At 36.3% G+C, this 22,254-nt stretch overlaps 1 protein-coding gene across 11 annotated transcripts in view; it reads right to left on the bottom strand.

Annotated features, from left to right (window-relative positions):
* The window catches only part of dab1 (Dab, reelin signal transducer, homolog 1), a 418,200-nt gene that overhangs the window by 152,915 nt on the left and 243,031 nt on the right, over positions 1-22,254 (bottom strand). For 10 of the 11 annotated variants that reach the window (XM_031899802.1, XM_031899803.1, XM_031899801.1 and 7 more), the window contains one exon: positions 12,261-12,352. The gene's annotated coding sequence lies outside the window, so the exon portion shown is untranslated. Of the gene's footprint in view, positions 1-12,260; positions 12,375-22,254 lie in introns of those variants that run through there. The other variant, NM_001113818.1, reaches the window with a different exon arrangement.

Below are 22,254 nucleotides of genomic sequence, written 5' to 3'. Positions count from 1 at the left end.
TTCGCTCGATTCACTAAAAGGACACTTGTCATAATTAAGAAGCGATGTTCTTGGCGTTATTTATCTTGCGACGACATATTTTCAAGCAATATATTACGCAGCGCACAACATATTACGCAGCGTGCGATATTTTACGCAGAGCGCAATATATTACCCACGTAACCATTACTTTCTGAAGACTACCGTTCTGAAAATTTTGCGCTCTGCGTAAAATATCGCGTGCTGCGTAATATGTTGTGCGCTGCGTAATATATTGCTTGAAAATATGTCGTCGCAAGATAAATAACGCCAAGAATATCGCTTCTTAATTATGACAAGTGTCCTTTTAGTGAATCGATAAGAAGTGATAAGATTTTTAACGCATGCTATAAATAGCACTCCTTATTTCGGACTTTAGTGAATCGGGCCCACTGTATCATGACCTGGATGAATGAGAATCTTCATAGACAGATCATTTTTAAGTCACAACATGTGAGGATATCTTGTTTACTCACTCATGTTTCTTGCATTGTTTGAGATATATCTGCATGGCAATTTTTATGTACAGGGTTAGATATATAGAAGTGTTGATGGACTAAATCTGGTGCAGTCATTATTAATCCATATTCAAAAAGCAGACTATGCCATGCTATTTTCTAATCTTGAACTGTACCTTTATACATATCATCCACAGTAGGGGTTACTTACAAAACTGCATTGGGCTAAGTGCAGTTTTGACAATTTTTTTTCCACAATACCTTTGTTTTTCCCCATGATTTGAGTGTAATTCCACTTGCCAGGGAGAGATGCACCTGGGGAAATTTGCAGGCCTGCGGCTGTGGTAAGAATAACAACAAGTGTAGTTGCGCTTGGATACAGTCAGTGTAAAAAAAAATTAATTAAAGACACACGCATCAAAATGCTCTCATTGCATTTCCATCTGATTATGTTTGGTGCTGTTGCCTTTTTCCTTCCTGCTGTTCAGAATTTGCCACATATGCAATGCAGCATATTTGCTCTAAAAGAATAGGGTGCTCACATTGTAAATAACACTGGACTGAAAGTTCAGCTGAGAATTTCAGCACCCACTTTCAGCACCCACTTTCAGCACCCAGTGCAATTTCAGTTTTAATGTATCCCCCACAATGACGCAAGGTGCATCATCCAACATCATGCTTGAATCATGGGACGAAAATTGCATTCATGGTAAAAAGAATGGTGATTGCAGTCGAAATTCCACTAATTCCACTGCACTTAAGGTTGTAAATGACCCCTATAGTGTCTTTTTAAAGTTTAAGGGGCCTATTCATTGTGCTGTGTAAAACAAAATTCACTGAAAAAAACAGTGTAAAAAGCTGTGTAAAATAATCGGCGAATTTATCAATGTGTGTTTTATTTTACCCTGTCAAAACACCACATTTGACGCCATTATTTTACGCCACTTTAAACCTTGTGTAAGTAAGAGCCGGTGGAAGTTGCTCTAAGAAAAAATGCATTAAAAAAATGACACCATTAGTGATGAATGAAATATTTCGGTAGGCATGGATTCGTGGCCACTGTCGGGTTGTTTTGAAATGGGTGCAAAATTTCACCGCAGAAAAATTTGTCAAAAAAATGATGCGTGCAAAGCAGAACGGGACAGATTCGCTCATCACTCCTGGTGATGCATTTTGTTACACTTTCCAAACATCCCAGGAGGTGGCGTTGTTGTAACAAAATGCATTCATATTAGCAGTACTTTAACCCTTAATATATTGAAATATAAGCATCAGTTGCAATAAAATTCTACAACATTTATACCATTTTACCAGCTTTTAGTTCCTTTTCTGTACATACCCATTCATGGTCTGCTAGTCATGTCAGATGTATACACAGTATTATCATTTTCCATGTATTTGGTTTTAGATTAAATTAAAAGCTGGTTTTATACTCATACAGGGAAACGAATGCTAAGCCCAACTCTCCAGTAATGGGACCTAGCAGGATCAAGTAGGTGAAGTAGGTGGAAATGTTGTATGACTACAGTATTTGTAAGGAAGGCTCCATCAGACCACTCAGAGGTACTTTTCTAAAGCTATTTTTGGAGTAGAAGGAAAATATTTATAGGGTAACATAGCACACTTAGGGGAGTATTTATTATGCTGTGTAAAACTAATTCACCGAAAAAAAGGAGTAAAAAGCTGTGTAAAATAAATAGAAAAGATCGTCATATGAACGCCAGATATTACGCCATTATTTCCCATAAGTTCCGGTGGAAGAAAAAATGCGTAAAACAATTACGCCGATTTTACACCGTTTTTACGCGGCGATGCCTGGCAATGTGTGGCAAATTTTCTTGCTGTTTTTTACACAGCATAATAAATATGCCCCATGATGTATCTGGCCTCTTCCTTGCATTCTGCTTTACTGAAGAATGTCTGGCTCGTTGCTTCCATAAAGTACAACTAGTGGTCCTCTCAGTTTGCCTGATCAATCTGTCCAGTTGGAATTTGTCCAGTCCTTAAAGAAGTAGAATGAGCAAAGCTAATATTTAACATGTGTTCTGATTTTGATTGTTTTCTTATTTTGCTTCATTTTTAACTGAGGCCATATAAGAAGGCAAGAAGATTCCAAGAAAAGGAAGAAATAAGAAATAGGTGCATTTGCACAAATGTCTTACATTTACTAAAATGTCTGAACTGAAAAAGTCTGTGTGGGAAAAGTTGCAAAAATTCTGAATCTTTCAACATGTTGCATTAAAACTGCTACTTTTTTTTTTAGTGAAGCAAAATGGGACATATGCTCATCATTAGTTAAGTTTCAAAGCAAAAGAAGGGACATCTGCCAGTAACTTCTACTTTATCTCAGCAAATTTTAGCTGGTAAATGGTTGGGTTTGGATTTTTGGCCATTTTGATGCATAGTAGATTTTAGAAAAGTCACATTTTGCAACTTTTAGCACTAAAAATCCAAATCAGAAAAAAAAATCTGATGGTTAGTAAATGGCCCCCCAAAAGTAGATCAAATGTCAAAACAGGCCATAAAAAGTTTCTTTTTTTATTGTTGCCTTAGCAATGAACTTTGATAAGAAAATATGGCAGCAAACGGAACTAAATCTGCAATCTTGGATATGAAAAGAAACCACTCAGAAACAAATATGTAAGGTAGCCAAATGCCAAGTCGTGGGCATCCGTTATAGCAAAAAAAAACAATAATTTGTGTATGCATGCACTTAGAAAAGTTCAGGTGCCAACTAATAACATATATTCATAGAAGCATTTGGAGGAACTCACTAGGAAGACCTCATTATCTCTTACTGAACTAACAGGGAATGTGCCTTTTTCAATTGTATTATGGAAATAAAAGCTGAGAATGCTTAATAGATGAAATACACTACAGAAATGAGGAATCTGGATATACTAAAGAAATTCACTTAATACAAATGCCAGGTTTTACTAGTAAAACATAGGTGACAGGTGACAGGCCAATTCCATCCCTGCAGTGACCAAGGTGACCTGTAGTCAAAGTGTGTAAGTCTTTCGATGTGATCTCTTCTTGCAAAGCACATTTTATCATCATGCATTAATCAAGCATAGCTAAATGGCTGGTTGATGCTCCTCGTCATTTGTTAAACAGTCAAACTATCCTGTCTTGGCAAGAAAAAGTCCCTGAAGGATGATAAAATCCTTACCGATGAACATGAGCAAGAATAGATAGATTATACACACTAAACTGAGTACAATGAATTTCACCATTGTTTTTTGTTTTTTTACTCCCAGCATCAATGAAACAAGGAAATATTTCATTTTGCTAAACTCCAGGATGCAATCATTTCCTCATCTCAGATATCTATGATAGCACAGATGGAAATATTTTTTAAATAGAACATAAATTCATAAAGCTTTACATTTAAAAGCAGGTGTGCCATTCCAAGTTAATATCAGATGTACTGTATATATATTTGTCATGAGGCACACAGCTTACTATTCATGTCAGTGGGGAAAAAGTGTGGCTGTCATTTTAAGTTTATCAGTCAATTATAAAAATGCTTCTTATTTATTCTTATTATGTGCAATGTGCTGTGATTGCTTTGTTGCAAGCCCCCTTGCTTTGCCTGTGCATTGCTATGGACTATACACTAGATAATGTACCGCCCACTGTAAAATTATATAGTGAATAAAGTACCCCCTATTGCAAAATATAGGGATTGTATAAGTCATCGAGGAGTTCCATGACCATGGACAGGACATGGAACCCCGAGGTGACTTCTAACATTCTCGTTTTTTGCAACAGTAATATACTTATATATAAATAAATATATAATATTTTAGTATGTCATTTGACAGACATTACGTCACTAAGCTCCGATTATAATGATATAATTTACAGTTTGGTCCCATAGGGAAATGACCAAACTGTATATTATATAGTAAATAATGTGCTCCCCTATTGTATATTATAAATCACAGATGAGTTCCATGACCATACAAAGGCAATAGGTAGAAGGCCAAGAACTTTTTACTTGTCATGCAATCTATCACCAAATGCACTTCGTCGCTAGAGCTGCCAAGGCCTCAGTGTCAAACTGTCCTTTGCCTGTGGGAGTGCTGCTGGAAAGGAAAGCCCTGGAGCTATAAGCGCAGGGGCTGCATGACAAGGGATCCGAATAACCAGCAGCCAGATTACACTGGTTTATGTTTAGAGGTTGGCAGAACTAGGTTCAACTGTGATTAGGTTAGAAGGAAAGAGTTAAGGCAGGAGAAAGCTGGCATAGGGGGCGGAGAAAGAGAGGGATGTGATGTCAGAAAAAGAAACTCTCACTTCCTTATCTTCTGAGCAGGTAGAAACATCCCACCCACCCTCCCCCTTTTTGCATATTTTGCAAAATGCATTGTATTTAATTCATGTTAACAACGATTGCTTGATCCAGGGAATGTTTCCGATCGCTAAGGGGGTCAGGAAGGAATTTTTTCCCTCTTGAAGCATAATTGGCACTAGCTTCAGGTTGGTTTTTTTGCCTTCCTCTGGATCAAAACAGTGGATAATATATTTTAAGTTTTATTTGTCACAGCAGCGGTAGGACCTTGCCAGAGTACTGCACAGGTAATTTTAGCAGAGGGAGAAAGGAGGTTCTCTCCTGTGACTGCACAGTGGATTGTGCTAGGTGACAGCCTGCTTGGATTTCCTATCATCGAGACAATGCAGATCCAGGACTGGCAGCAGGGCTGCTGAACTTCTCTAATTTGGCTGGTAATGCAGCTCCTGCTGGAACCAGAGTTTGGGGCGATCTTCTCTGTAGGTAGAGACAGTCTAATACTCATTAAAGTCTTCAGCGAAGAACGGCAGAGCATAGTAGGGACCACTTATGGAATTATGGCTTTAGAATATTGCCTTGGGTTAGGCTGGCAAAGTCCTATTTATTTGATAAAATGTGAATACATGCTGTGGCCATTTTCTCCACCTCTGTCTTCTGGTGTTTCATTAAGGTATGTAACAAGGGGGTTCAGTGGGGTGCCTCAAGGCGAAGGGTCTATTTAGGAGTCCCCTTGTCAAGTAAGTACAAGGTTCATGCTAGTTGTGGCTAGGGGTAAGTGAGGAGTTTATTATAAAGAGCTTATTATCTCTTTTTAAACTGGCAAGGAGTTTTCTTTTTTTCAACTCGATCACCACACTAAAGGTGACTTGTGAAATGTCCCACAGAAACAAAGCAACCAGAAAGTCCAGAGTAGTGAGACAAGAGTTACAGCAACATGGTGGGTAGCAACATTTTTATGCTAAATAATATTTATGTAATGTGCTAGTACTAATATGAGCAAAGGCAACATGAGTGTTCTGCCTTAAAAATGATCTTCACTGGGGATGCTATTTCAATCTATATTTGCAGCTGGCCTGTGCACTGTTATCTCTATGCCAGCTGAAAACTAAGTGCCAAAGCAGCAGCATGCTGATAGAGAGAAAGCAGCTGCGAAATTAAACAAAATGTCATGATTTCTAGTAAGTGGCTAAAATCTTATCCTGCCCTCCTTTCCTTTATGGATGCAGGCTGCTTTGCTTAAAGTACATTTCCGCTCATTGGTTTAATTCCTGAAGACCCCAATAATGCTGTCCATAAATCCCCTGTCACATCAATGCCCTCTGTAACTGCAGTCCAAACTTGCCTGCTGAGAAAAATGTTTTATAGTCACACTCAGCAGAGGAGTAAGGACAGCACGGTCATAGAGTGTACTGATCTGACAGCAGATTTATGGACAGCATCTTTCTCCCTTTACAGCAAGTTGGCCAGTAGCTGGGAGATAAACAAAAGAGATCGAATGTGTGTAATTTAAGAATAAAGCCAGTGTACTAGGACCAGAGTGGGGGTTTGAAAGTCTGTAAACAGGGATTTACAGAATTGTGCAAGATATTTCTGATAAATACAGTGTAATGCCTTATGTTTTACTGATGGAATATATGGAGCTTGGTATGGTATTGTAATTCTGGAATCTACAGAATATTTTATACTATGATTTAAATGCCTCTGCACTATACTGGTTTAAATATTATGTAACTCTGCATAGCAAACCCCCAACTGTCCCGCTTTCCGCGGGACAGTCCTGGTTTTTATAGTGCATCCCGCTGTCCTGGATAGTTCAATGAATGTCCCGGGACATTCATTGAACTACCAAGCACAGCGGGATGCACTGGCTGTACCTGCAACGTAGGCTTCTTCTGCTGCTCTGCAACTTGTGCGGCGGTGACAGGCCCTTTTATAAGGTTGTGCCCTGTGGTACGTGTGACGTCATACGCATGTGGTGCAACCTTATAAAAGGGCCTGTCGCTGCCGCATAAGGAGCAGAGCCGCAGAAGAAGGAGCGGCTGTGTATGGCATGGGTTACTGTGTAAGGGGGGGCTACTGTTTATGGGGCTACTGTCTATGGGGGCAATTGGGGGCACTTACTATTGGGGCATTGTCTATGGGGGCTATTGGGGGCACTTACTATGGGGCATTGTCTATGGGGGCTATTGGGGGCACTGTGTATGGGGGCTACTGTCTATGGGGTCAATTGGGGGCGCTTTCTATGGGGGGGTACTGTCTATGGGGGAGCTTTCTATGGGGGGCACTGTGTATGGGGGGTACTGTCTATGGGGGCACTGTGTATGGGGGGGTACTGTCTATTGGGCCATTGGGGGCACTGTGTATGGGGAGGAAAAAACTGGTACATAGTTATAACTCACTTATAACTGACTGCCTTCTCTCTATATTTGTATTTTATATGTAGGAGTTGTTATATTGTTTTCCTTAGGTAGTACAGTATGAGGGTATAGTACATTTTGCGTCTGATCCCACCATTTCAACTATATAAAAGGAGCATCTTTTGAAAAAAAAATGGGGTGTGGTAATTGGGGCATGGCCACAAAAGTGGGCGTGGTCGAAATTTTTTTTTTCAAATGTTGGGAGGTATGGCATAGTACTACTGACAGTAGAGGAGTATTTATCAGTGGGTGAAAGGAAAAACTCACGATTTGATAAATACTCTTTTTAAGGAGAAGGAAAGTCAATTTGGCACTTTACTACCAATAGATAGCCCTGGAAGCTCTCTCTGTTTGCTTAAGACAGCAGCTGCCATTTTAGCTTGCTCTTCATAGCTGGAAGGATTCTTCTGAGAGAAGTCAGATACGATAAGAACATGTTTACAAAAAAGGAGACAATAAATCCTGTGTTTCTTTTGAGTTTCTTTTCCTGTAAGTGCTTATGGCTGTATTTACATAGACCTTTCTGATAAAGCTTTCTTAGTTTTTATCTTTCCTACCCCTTTAAAAATCCCATAGGAATAAACAGAACGTAGGTAAATTTATGTATTAAGCTTTATTAAACTCACATATCTGCCCTTAACAAAATGCAACATTCACCCATTTATTGAAGTGACAATGAATGACTGTACATTGTTTATTAAATAAACACAACTTTTAATAAATTCTACATTCTGCAAGTTGTCTCCCATATCAAGAACCTTAAAGGAACAGTAACACCAAAAAAAGTAATTAAAATATAATGTACTGTTGTCCTGCACTGGTAAAACCAGCGTGTTTGCTTCAGGCATGTAGTTTATATAAATAAGCTGCTGTGTAGCCACGGGTGCAGCCACTCAAGCTGGAAAACAGAAGAAAATGCACAGGAACATAGCAGATAACATATAAGACACCATTGTACTCTACAGAGTTTATCTGTTAGCTGCTTATATAAACTTTGCCTTTTCTCCTTTTCAATGGCTGCCCCCATGGCTACACAGCAGGGTATTTATATAAACTCTAGTAGTGTTTCTAAAACAAACACATAACCTTTACTAGTGCAGGGCAGCAGTAAATTATAGTTTAATTTCTTTTATACATTTACATTTGTGGTGTTACTTTTCCTTTAAGCTATTATAATTTTAAAATTAGAAAACTGTATGTTGCTGATTAATGTATGATGGCAGATTTAAGTACAAACATAGGCCTATGCCATTTGTAAATACCTCATTAAAATACTAAAAGGATAATTTATTAATAATCATTTTTAATAGATAATTATCTGTCATAAACCAGTCTTTGTTGATATGGGAGCTCATTGGGCAAAAAAATGGCACCCTTTATCCATTTCTGTTAGCAACTTGATCAGGCGTTAGTCAAGAAGACTGAAAATCCCATCAGGCAAGGGTGACATCAGGCTGTCACCACACACAACAGCTCAGCATAGATTCCCAATGTGTTCCAACTGTTTAGTTCCCTAGTCAATCAGGTCACAACTTGGGAGGTTAAATTGATGATCTACCTGTGCATGGTATGGCCAGCTTTAGTTTTTTCTCTCTTGTTTAATCCCTCAATAAAAGAACATCTTGGAGGTCATGGTCTAGTGGCCAGAACTGATCTTGCCATAACTGAAAGTATTTGCAGGGAGAAAGGGCTGGATATTAAATACAAGAATTCCCCCCTAAGTTTGCTTATTGCATTTAAAGAAAAAAAAAACAACTACTACTGCATATCTAGCATTTCCCTGTTATTACGCTTTTCCAGCTTCAGCTAATCTATGATCTAAAGGATCCCGAAGATAAAAGTCCAGACCACACATTAGTAAATGCAAGTCCAGTCCAAAAATCTTTGATGTGTTTTGGAAAACTCAAGGGGCATTATTCAATCCATATATGAAAGTTTTTTTTATTCCTTTTTTAATTGGCTTTCTAACTTAGTTTCAGACATAAGGAATTCAGACAGTCGCTGGTTTCAGCTGTGATTTTTTTTTTTATTCTCAGCCTCCTTGCACCATAGAATAGCCTGAAGGCTGCTGCACTTCATTTACTCAACTATAAAGAGGGGTTTACAAAAAAAAGGCAGTACGCCAGCTGAGAAGGGATTTCACATTCAACATTTAAAGTTCCAAATTACCTCACTAATCTGACATGTGCATGTTATGAGCTTTATAATTGGTTGCTAGGAGCCCCAAGATAAATTGCTTTATAGTGTGAGAGACTCTTTACCCAGCAGATCGTACTTGAGTCGCATGTGTTGCTCAAGTGCCACATCTAATGTATGTGTAATGAAATTACTGTGGCACGTTTAATCCAAATGTGTCGCGCAAACTGTAATACATTTCAACAAGTGATAAAACATGAATTTGACATAAATTAACTGATGCCTATTACTTTCATAACACTGTCATTTAATTATGTCTTCACATATGAGGGCAGATGAATTGATTTGTTTGGGTTTTTTTTGGCCTTGTACACAATACCATCAACCAACATATATAAGAGAAATATTAGAGTACTTAAGTCTTAATTTATTATAATAGCTAAAGTGAAATAGCATATATATTAATGTCAGTTGTACAATATATCAAACAGATAAAGCTTTTATAAAATGTTACTCTTGAGTATTAGGCATATAGGGAATACCTATAGTAAGTACAGATTTATGGAATCACTCAGCACAGACTATCGGCAAACATATGGAAAACTTCCAGTTGCTGTTTTTATTGGTCTTGGTTCTGGTTTTGGTTGGATATGCTCTTAGTGGCATTAGTCTTTGTTTCTTATTAGCTATGTTATAAAAGCAATACTAGTTTGATAAGAGGATTATCAGGTTCTGACCAAAAACCTTTGGGAAGAATTAAGGAAAATGAAGTATAAGAGAAGAACAGAGTTCTAGTGAGAGCACAGTCATACAGAAAACAGTTTCTACCTATTCCCCCTCCTTTCATCAATCAGCTTCTTTACTATGCTTGCCTTGACCTTGGCCTTGTCTCTTATTTAATTACTTAGTACCTGATTCTTGGGTTATGGTCCAGTCATTTTAATCTATGCTTTTTCGGGTTGTTTTTAGCATTTAGCACCCTTGCCTACTAGTGGGCAATTAAATCTTGTGTGTTAAGGCTAATAAAACTCAAATAGATTAGGGTATAACACACACACATACATATATATATATATATGAAACATAAATTATCATCTACCCAGCAAGGTAGAATATTTACATCAGAAGTAATCATAAATAATCAAACATGTAATACCCAACCATAATTTCTATCTTCATTGTTTGCGCTAATACTTTTTCAAGTATATATACAATATCCTATTCACAGAGTTTTATAAACTACAGATGAAGGACTGTAACACAAATAAATGTTCACTGTAATTTAAGTAATAGTAAATTTATTAAAGTATTGAAATCATTTGGAAGAAAGAATATAGATTCTTAATATATGAGGTTATTACAAAGTGCGTACAACTGTGAAAACTATGATCCAGAACACTTGGGTAACATGGGTTTTCTTGCTACTAAACGGTGTACAACTGGACTTTAGCTTTCAGGGATTATTCTATAATAACTGGTACAGGTATCGCTATTAAAAGGGGACTGTTTTTAATGCAAGTACAGGGCATGGCCCTTATTCTTGTTTAAAAAACAAAAAATTACCAATTTCTGTTTTCCTGGCAGCTATGCAACACAGAACACGGTGAATGTAATTATGTATGCTGACCTTCTTCTTCAAATACGTTTCAGGGAAAAATTAAGAAGCTCGCAGGAATCCTGTGTGATTTAAAAAGTACCAGCGTGCTTTCTGAGTAATTAGGAGAAATTGGCAGACTAGGCAGGCTAAATGGACTGTATCGGCTGTCAATCCCAATGTTTCCATTTTTCTCTGTTAAAACCCCTTATAAATTATATTAGTGAATCAGATCAGACATCTGCCAAATGTTTGCATCTGAAAAGGACTGTCAACAGTGTTTTTAATGTCAGTTATAAAACACAGGGTACAAACTAATATTATTGGAGGTACTTTTCTAAACAAAATTCCAGGAACTTAATTCTAAGGCATGGTACAAATCTAATGAACTGTGTTTGAAAACCTCCATTCATCACTGCACTATTTATAATCCTAGAGTGACAATTTTGCTTCTGCCGAGGTATCCAAATACTATATTCTGCATGTGGCATATAGGACAAGTTGTATCCAAGGTGAATCAGCAGGTTTCAGAGCAGCCAATAAAAGACTAATCACAGCGCTTCTCAGGGGACAATTCCTTGCACATGTCACAGATTAGTCTTGTTAATGCTCTCTGAAACGACCCTTTTTAGAAGTGTCACTTTTATTATTTTGAAGGTAAAGGGTCTAGAGTGTGGATGAACAGAATTAAGTTGTCTCTGACAATCACTGTCATGGTAAATGCTTGACAGGTTTGGAGAAAAAAAATCCTCACATTTTCACTTTTTTTAAATTCAGAGTTTAGATCAGCAGAAAAAGCTCTTGGTAAAATATTACATTCTAAAAAATGTATCTTTAGTTACCTTTTTTGTGGTTTTAAAAAATATATCATACACTGAGGAATAGCTATAAAATATATCACAGATGGTTCCAAGCCTTTATTTATCATCCTCTCTATCTGTGTTTGCAATCTGATTTATTCTTTGTATCTATTAATAAAGCCTTCTTAAATGCATGTGACCTTTAATCACAGGGATAGGCAACTACTCAAGTTTCAAAATAACATTTTTCAGTATCCACCCTAGCAGCTGAAATGTTGCCCCCTACTGTTCTCAGGTTCTAGGTTCAATGAAAGACTCAAAGTAAAAGACTTTTGCTGCCTCCCATGTGTACCTTGTATACTAAGAGCTTAATAATTTTATTTATCCTATATATAAGTCCAAAGGCATTGTTTAGCTTCCTTGTACAATTTTAAACAACAATGTATGAGCCTGCTTATTGGTGAGTTTTTATTGCAGCTGTGTATTTACCAGGAACAGCAGTTTGAAAAGAGAAAAATCAGGCCAAATACATTTACTTACATTCCCATTGTGTTAGTAAGTGGTGGCAGATCCAATACTGTATTACTTTCTTCTTCCATTCAAGATGATGTCACACTAGGAGCTATGCGATTCTGAAAGAGAAGCATTTTCCAGGTTCTGATGAGAGCGTATCCACAACCAATTTATCATGGTTTGTGCGCTAATGATAGACTCATGCATAAGAGGCACCACAGGCAGTGAGAGGCAGCAAGCATGAAAAAGAGTGAATCAACTGTCACCAGTTGTGATGTGAAGGACTGCAAGGATGTGATTAGAATTTTCAATCAGGGTATCAACAATTCTTCATTTTACAGGGGGGAGGAAGGTTTTTTTAAGCAAGCTCCTTCCTCAGTCTTCTATAGGAGAATGGAGCCATGGAATGCATTACAAAAATACAATCTATTTCTTTTCTTTTTCAAAAGGCTTTGAACAGCATAACATTGCATATCTTGGTGTACAGTGAATAAGTATTGAAAAGAATATTTGAAAGAACACTCTAATGTGTTCATTTAAATTCCGGCGTTAGATCATATTGAAAGACAATGATAAACCAAGTCATTATAGAACATGTAAATAATGTACCAGTTTGTAAATACATTTTAGATATTTTACATGAATTTACTCCTCATAAAACTGACTAGTGTGTGTGAGAGTGTGAGTGTGTACTACTTTTCCTATGTACCTATTAGAAGTAGCAATAAACTTAAACTGCTAGTTCCCTACTGCTAACAACTGGTTAAATAATAAAGTTCTATTTTTAGGAAAAGTACAAAACTGCTCCAGTGCTCCAGACATCCAGGGCAATTACCAGCATACCATTTGGGCCAGTATTTTTAATCAGATGTCATTGAACAGAAAATCATAAATCATAAACATTGTCATTATTTATTTATATAGAGCCAGGAAGTTATGTAGCATTTTACAATTATTTGAACAGGTGTGTTATATAATAATTTAGCAAATAAGGGCTACAGAATAAATAAAAAAAAAAGATCAGAGGGTCCTGCTTACAATCTAAAGGGTTATGGTACAATTCCATCTGAAAATCACTTCAGTCATTAATTTACTTCAATATGATGATTTCTCCCAAGATTGATTTTAATAAATTTAACGAATTGGGCCTGAAGAGCAATTGTCCGTAATGAAAGGAAGTAGCCTCTGTTCTGGTCCCAGTTGTCAGATAGGAAAAGAGTAATATGGCTCTATGATAATAGATACCATAGTGGATTACTCCATTATAATAAAGGGGGGGAACTAAGCAAGCATAATGATGACCTGATAATTTTTTTGAAAATAGAAAGGGCACTTAGGGAAGCATTTCTTACGCTTAATTCGTTTTTCATAATTTTTTGACAGAAAAAAAATGCTTTTTTTGTGATTTATTATGTGTCAAAATTGTGACAAAGCAAAACTATGCCATCTTAAACCAGAAGAGATCAAGTAAAAGTCAATGGCAGATGTCCCTTTTAAAACTGGAAGAACTTTCTTTGCTTCGTAGTTTTAGAGTTTTTTGGGGGGTTTTGATGCTGGTTTTGTACAACAAAACAAAAAAGTTGCAGTTTTTGTGTTGTTTCTGCAGCTTTTTTCATTCATGCTTTTTCAATTCATTTGCGTTTGCGGAAACGCAAACGGAAAACGGAATTCATTTGCAATTTGCATTTGCGGAAATGAGTTTATTCGTGGTTTCAAAAAAACTCTAAAACCTGGAAAATCTAAATACAAATTTCAATTTTATTCAGAAATGCAAAGCTAAAAAGCACATGGAGCACCCAAGGTTGGTTCTATATTTGGAATTCAGTGGATTCTCCATTCAAAGGATCACACTGGAAAAAGAGGGTCTATATATAGATCTTTAAACTCTCTTATATATAAAAGACTTTGTTGGTCATTTTGGGCCATTACCAATGACAAGCAGGGGAATAGAAATAAGGACAACAGACTCAATAGCTGCTGATGGTTGCCTAGCAGTAAAAATGGACCAATGGGATACTAATGCATGTGCTGATTGAGTGGTTGAGTATATATAGTATGTGCCTAAAATCAGTCATCTTTTTTTAGGACTAAAATGCTAAAATGATAATACATTTAAGGGAAAAGCTTGTTCTAAAAGAGCCTCACAATACTCAGATTATTATTTACCTTTCTCATATATTTGTTAATGTATATTATTTTTTTCTATTAAGGAGAAATGTATTAATTATACCAATACCGGCATTAAATCTGATGTTCTAGTTATATTGCCAATTCTGCAAACATCAGAATTTTTGGTTCTGTTCTTCCCATGAGAGGAGTGTATAAACATTCTCTTTGTATCACTTGCTGGATGGTGCAAGTTGATCTGTAATCACTTTCTACTTGTGGGTATCTGAGATAGGAATGAAAAAAAAAAATCTCAGAGGCCTCACTCCAGAGGTTTATACAGCATATACTGTAGGTCTCCAGGGCCAGTGCAGTGCATTAGCAAGCACTTCGCTCCTTCTACCTTGTTCTAAATTCTATTTCCATGTACTTTTTGCAGAACATGTAACACATCCAAATTGCATTGATTGATAGTGTGATTATTGCTTTTTTCACCCTGACTTCACTTGGAAACAAGTAAAATGACTCTAATGGCTGCCTTTGGTTGGAAACAATGGATGAAATAAATGCATTTTCCTGGAGCGAATAGGAAAGTCTGGTGAGGCATGTCATTTTTAAATGAAATGGCTAATAATATGTAATTAACTGAGAGGCTATATGATTTGTCATGCTTGAGTAGGTTGGCATATATGGCTAATATTTTTGTTTTGTAACTTGAAAGAAAACTGGTATTTATTTGCATCTTATCTGGCCATAATTACAATATTTATAATATTAGAATCTTTCTATATAATAGATCTTTCTAAAACTAATCAGTTAAATTTCTCTCTGTTTTAAGCCTGATAATGAATGTCCACATTTGGTACATTATACTAAGGGAGGACACTGATGATAAAATATCCTTAAATGACAACTCTATGTCGATTTTATAAAATGTCCCTATTGACTATCCCCTGTCAAGGGTTTTATTCTGTGATACTGACTCAGCTTACCCTTTTAGCCTTGCCAAAATGATCAACACCTTCAAAGCATTCAGCCACAAGCTGCTTCATAGTCAACTCCCATAGCCCTCTTATTGTGTTATCATTATAATCATCAAACAAGAAGTTGAGGCCTTATAGCCTAGGTAGGAGATCACTGAGAGAATGGCCAGCCAAAGAAGTTTAGAGATGTAATTCTCCAAAGTGGCAACAACTTTCAAAGTCTTTGCATAGCCTATACAGAGAAAAAGCTTTATGCCAACTTAAGCATGTGTCATGTATGTCTCTTAATGATGGAAAGTATTCTTCCCATCTAAAAAACATGTACAAGGACACATTATGTTAGGACAATATACTGGGCCAGTGATAGGGTAATCTCAAACATAAACCCCTTCACTTTACAATGGCAGCTGCTTCTTATACTGATGAGCAGTTAGTGGTCTGCAAATGTTTTTGAACAAAGGATCATACATATTTTTGGAGATGCCTTCCTTAAGAAGGTAATGCAGGTAAAATGGCCACATCTTTTTTATAAAAAGTATCAGGACATTATCACAAGTTCTGAGAGTTCTGATTTGTGCTGAAGATAAATCAGTAGTAAATAAAGTAGTTTCTTATACATATATTTCTCATTTGCAGCTAATGGGTCTTCGTTTCATATATATCTCTGTGATTACTTCCTAATTGTTACCTTGCAATCCTGCATCAATTGATAAAGGGTATTTATCAAAGGTGAGCTTGGTAAATAGGAATCAATACAGCAATTTCACAAAGCAAGTGTAGATATCTTTTCTCCCAGAGGGTATTTTAGAAGTAGATTTCTTTTTAGCAAGCTCAATAAGCATATACATCACAAAGTGCTTTTTTCTTACCCCTTTCCTTAATAAACTTAATTTTAACTTTCTGCTTTGCACAGTATTTGTCCTTTCATCATCATTGTTCAATGTACTCAGACAATAAGAGTGTATAATATTTTTGCAGTATTCAGTGTAGAAATGAAAAGTCTCTTTTAGAGGAGAAGGAAATGTGGAATCATTGGAGGGTATACCAAAATGTTATCCACCCCCCCAGTGATTGTATTCACTTACCTAATACCAAGGGCTGGTGTTCCTATTAGCAAGAAAACGGGGTACATGCCCAGGGTACATGCAGACCAGTGATCCTCTTCTGTCTTCTTTCTCCACACCAGCTGCATATGAGCAGTAGAGTGAAAAGTTGCACATTAACAAAAATGTTGCCTTTACTGTGCATGCGTGGGCCTGGGATCGCAATGAAAGGAGAAGAAGAGCATAACTTGCCTGCATGTACCCTGGTGCAATTTTCTGCTAATAGGAGCACCAGCCTGGGGTATCAGAGAAGTGATCTTAATCACTGGGGGGTGCCTGACAGTGATCCCACTTTTCCTTTAAAACAAAAAAGGAGCTAAATAACGTAGACAAAGAACAGAAACCAAATGTATAATTCATTTCTATTTATGAATGGTGTACCATTTGTTCTATGAGGGAGATTTACCGAAGGTCGAACTGTGATTAATAGTGTTTTCAAAGCAGTTCAAGTTTTATTAGATATATTAACCTTTTCCTGACAGTCTGGAAATTTACTAAAGCCTTTGACCATTTATCAAAGCATTTCCCCTTTTCCTCTACTTGCTTTTTCATCAGAAAGCATTCTGCAGTTTCATTAGTCAAATTTCAGTCCTCTAGGCTTGAATCTATTCAAAATTCTGATGCAATTTGTAGACTAACCAATTGAGGGGTTTTATGACCTCATTTATGATCCCCAGGGGTGCAAGTGCAAGAGCACTACGGGGCCCAAGATTGCACCTGTTTGTGCTCATCTACACTTGTGTAAACCCTCCACTGAGTGCCAGAAGAAAAATTGGGCATATAATGAAGAATGCAGCATTGGGACACGCAGCTAGCCTAGGACTGGTGGTAAGAAAAGGGCCTCAATAGAGGCTGTGCATCCTGCTGTGAATAGAGGGTGAAAGGGGAGGATGCCTACAGTCACATTTTTTATGTGTTCATGTTAAATATTATATTTTAGGCATTGGGATCCATAGTGAAGAAAGAACCCCCTACCTGGGAAACCCTTGTCCTTTGCATTGTGGAAAACAAATCCCTTGCATATTTCTCCTATGGAATAAGTAAGACTTTAGTGGAGCTACACACATCTTTATTTAGAAATAAGAAATAGCACTGAAGGCAAGCATTTGCTTACATAGAGTTCCTAGGGCTAACCTTGGGGCAGAATTGTTACTATGTCAGGCTAATTAGGTGTGACACAAATCCCCATCCATTTCTCTTGTACTAAAAATTATACCATGGTATCATCTAACATGTAGCATTTAAGACAATAAAAAATTATGAGGAATGTGTACAAAAAGCTACGATGTCAAGGAGTTTACTATAAATCTACACATGTAATCAGTGCCATGGTACTAAAGACGATGTTGAATAGCCATGTTAAAAGAGAGACTTTTTTCTTGATAAAGTATTTTGTACGTGTATACAGCAATAAAGCAACTTTTATTTTGCAATGGCAAACAAATAGTGTAGAGCTATAGTACATGAGTGCTTTTCTGGCGATAGCAAAACTGAAAAACCCTGTCCTTTTCTGAACAGCCAACATTGTGGTGGAAGCTACTAAGCATCAGAATGGCAGAAAGTCTCCAGTATATAATATCTAAATTAAAATGGGTGCCTTCTCTTATTTAAATAGGAACACAATTTGGATTGATTGAACCTGTGTGTGAATGTGATAGGGACCCTAGACTGTAAGCACCATTAGGACAGGGAATGATGTGAATGATGTATAATCTCTATTAGAATTTGTGCAAATGTGTCAGTAATATATAAATAACATATAATGGTTTTTTAATGTTTACCCCCAAACAGGAGGCAATGATGGTATTTAGTCCTACTCAATCTGCCTGAATAATACATTTCTTAATATGGAAAAATTCAATTATTTAGTGACTTTTCTAGAGGAGGAGATAATTATTCCAATTGGATCTAAGTTACTCCATGTTATTAAGCTTACAATATGTGAATAACCTGAGAGTGTAAGTGATATTTGGGGTGATTGTTTGGGCATATATAACTGTATGTACCCTGAGAAGTCTTCCAAAGTAGTCAGGGCTGCACATTTATTAAATTAGCGAGAGCTTCATTCCACAAAACCTATATTAAAAACCTATCTTGACCTCCTTGTCACCAAAGAAATCAAGACAAATCATATCAAACCTTCAAGGAAAGTCATGGAATCATTTTGACAATCTAAACTAAAAGCTAATAGGTGCACCCTGGATTGGCCTTCGCCATCTATCTCACTGCTCCTGCTGGATTTCCCCTTTATTAGAAGCATAATTCTTTTAAGACATTTTCAGGAAATATTAGAACTGCAGCTGCATCACTCTAAGCTTTATGGTCCTGTATGTCTCTGGGGTGTTTTTTTTAAGATAAAAGAGGAGAGCAAGTGCTATTTTTTTTTATAAAAGGCATTAAGTAAATTACAACATCCTGTTGACCTTTATTCTTGTGATGCCTGCTGTTTTTGCCTAACAGTTACAAGCAATAGCTGACCTCATCTTGACTTATGTTATGTCTTAAAGAAATAAATCAGTGCTTTAGCCTGATTAAGTGCTTACCAGCCAGACTCTTAAGTCTTTATGCTGACCTGTCTCAGTTTGTTCTGAAACTGCAGCTTTTATTGTTACAAGTCATTGGCTGGGGACACTCAGCAAAGAAAATTGAAATTCCTGCTAAAAAAAAACCAGTCAAATTTGCTGTTATTGGACAATATGAGTAGAAATTGTCTATGTTTAGATTTGAAATAGATCATTGTTTTCACAAATGACTAAGTTTAGTTGACAGCTGTAATAGAACTATTAGTATTTATCCTTTATTAATAATTGTGTTCAGTGTAATAGATGAAAATACATAATGTTTATTTCCACAACATTATTTCCACTATATGAATAATGCATAATAGATGGTTGTGCAAAGTGTGGATACAAATAATAACATATCCTACATGCTAAAAAGAATAACCCTAAGAAAACTAAGTACCATATAATATACAGGTATCAGACCCCTTATCCGGAAACCCATTATCCAGAAAGTTCCAAATTATGGCAAGGCCATCTCCCATAGGCTCCATTTTAATCAAATAATTCACATTCTTTCTTGAGATTGGGATCCTTGTTTTATTGTTAATATAAAAATTAAAACCTTAAAAACAGGATAGAAGCAGAGGGTGAGAAAGAATGTATGTTATTGGGGGACATGGAGTTTGCCAGGTAACGCTCCTCTACTGACCTGCTTCTCAGCTCCTCTCTCATTCCCTCCTCATACACTCACATTCAAGACTTTGCAATGGCTGCCCCCCTTCTCTGGAATTCGTTCCCACAATCTGTCAGACTTTCTCCTAATCTCTCTGCCTTCAAGCGATCTCTAAAAACATATTTATTTAGAGAATTTACCCTAATCTAGTTTAACATAACCTCAGTGTGCTGCTAAAAGCAATACCCTGTGCCACACCTCTCACAACTCTGGTCATGCCCATTCCCACACCTTGTGTCTCAACCCTTTGTCCTTGTAGATTATAAGCTCCTTTGGGCAGGGCTCTCTTCACCTCTTGTATCGGTTATTGATTGCTTTATATGTTACTCTGTATGTCCAATGTATGAAATCCATTTATTGTACAGCGCTGCGGAATATGTTGGCGCTTTATAAATAAATGTTAATAATAATAATAACATGAATCACCATTCATTAAGTCCTGTAAAATGCATTTACATATTGAATGAACACAAATATGAACAAATATGGACAAATCTCAACCCTGTAAAATCCAAACTGAATCCTAGATTTGATGCAATGCTATTTTATATATCACTACAGTATATTTATAAGAAAAGCGTATGATGAGATAAACACGAACTATTAGTTCTAAACCTCAAAGTCTTTTAAAGAAACCTGAAGTATAGATACTGTAGAAGGCAGAACACTGGAATTAGCTCTTAAACCTTCTTAGCATATCAACCCTAATCACTCTAATTAATATGTGTGTATATATAATTAAAGGCCCTCAGGTTTGGACCTGAAATGGAAATTATGGATGAATACAGCAGGAACCATCTTTCATAACAATCATCCCCAACACAAGTACCTATGCTATGTATCCCAATTTCTATCCTCCTTGGGACAACTATCATATAACAGACATTCACAAAGAGTTATTGCCTCCAATGACATGGAAGTGACAATAAAAATACAAACCTTCTTCTAATCAGAATACTACTGGATGATGCAATTAAGGTACCAAAACATACATTGCTTGTGACTTGGGATAAAAACAATTACATGCATCTAGTTTTTATTGTGCCAGAAACACTGTATTCACAAGTATTTATTTTAGTTTTGAAGCTAAGAACTACGTGTATATTAAAGGGCTAAATGTAGGGACAAAGTATCACGGCAAAATGCAGAATTAAAGTAGTGGAAAGTTTACTATGCATGGGTTCATGTTTTTACCAACATTGGCTGGTACTACTAATGCTTAAAATGAAACATTCTACCTAATGTAATAAGAAGTACAACCTTTGTATCAGTTCTTATAGCTCATAAAAAAACTAAATTATTGATTACTTTGAAACAGGTGCTCCATAAACTCCACCTACTAATTAGGTTGCTACCTGCTAGGCACTGTATAATCTTTGAGACTTTTATAATTTTAACCCAACTTCTTTTTGCCTTGCGTTACTGTATACAAAATAAAGAGAGGCCTCGATTTGGCACTCACTTCAAACAATATTCCATATTCTGCTGAAATAGTAAGATTACCAAATCTTTTAGCATTTATTAAAAATATTTGATTGATGGCAAAATCCATATTCTTCAAACGTAAGGTGTGCAGTAACTGTAAATAACCTTGACACCTCTAATAAAAACTAAATTGAAGCTTACCCAGGTTTTAATATTTTACCATTTTGTTTGCAATATAATGTGCTCTTCTTCCCAATGCTCTTTTCCTTTTGTTTGTTGAAAAGGAACTATTATTATGAATGGGGCAAACTTCCCACAATTCAGTGAATAATGCCAGCAATAATCTTAAACAGGAAAGTAATATAAAATTCCCTTGAACGACCTTTGTCATTATTTTTCATTACTTTTTCCAATTACTTTTGTCCTTCCATTGTTTAAAGGTCGAGTGAATGCACACTTCATTTAGTCAACATATATTTAACAATAGGGTGATTTTTTGTTCACCCCTTCCAAAAGCAAACGCAGAATAGAATTATACTGTAAGCATTCAATGCAATTGAGTGTTACATTATATTGTTGTACAGATATCGTTTTGTGATTTAATTAGTGATTTATTAAATACTATGTAAAATATACAGTTATATAGGGGGCTATTTATCATGCTATGTAAAATTATTTACATCTGTGTACAGTAAGCTGGGTATTTTCTCTATCACTATATTCTATGAGGATATTTTATACGTTTATATGTATGGCTTAACCCATCAAGTCAATGGAGAAAATTAGGTGGATATACAGTATTTTTTTCACTGGAGCATTGCTGTTTTTTTACACAGCGTTTTCAAAAATGTATACACAATATGATAAATTTGGCATTTTTACCACAGCAATGCCTGGCGATCAGATGGTGATATGTGGTGTAGTGGTTGCTATTGTCGTTGTTTGATTTTATCTTTTATAAATTGCCAACATATTCAACAGCGTTGTACACTACATATGTTTAGACATTGGACATACAGAACAAAATTACATACAAAGCAACCAGATCCTTGCTTTTTTACATATCCTTATTGTAGTATTATTATTATTATTATTATTATTATTATTATTTTCTCAACAGTTCCTACCACCTACTTCAGGACAGATAAACATAAATAATAGGAGGAT

Source organism: Xenopus tropicalis, chromosome 4 (assembly GCF_000004195.4).
Source record: "Xenopus tropicalis strain Nigerian chromosome 4, UCB_Xtro_10.0, whole genome shotgun sequence".
In the NCBI taxonomy this organism is placed as follows: Eukaryota; Metazoa; Chordata; class Amphibia; order Anura; family Pipidae; genus Xenopus; species Xenopus tropicalis.
Note: the sequence above shows the minus strand (reverse complement) of the source record. Positions and strands in the feature narration are given on the sequence as shown.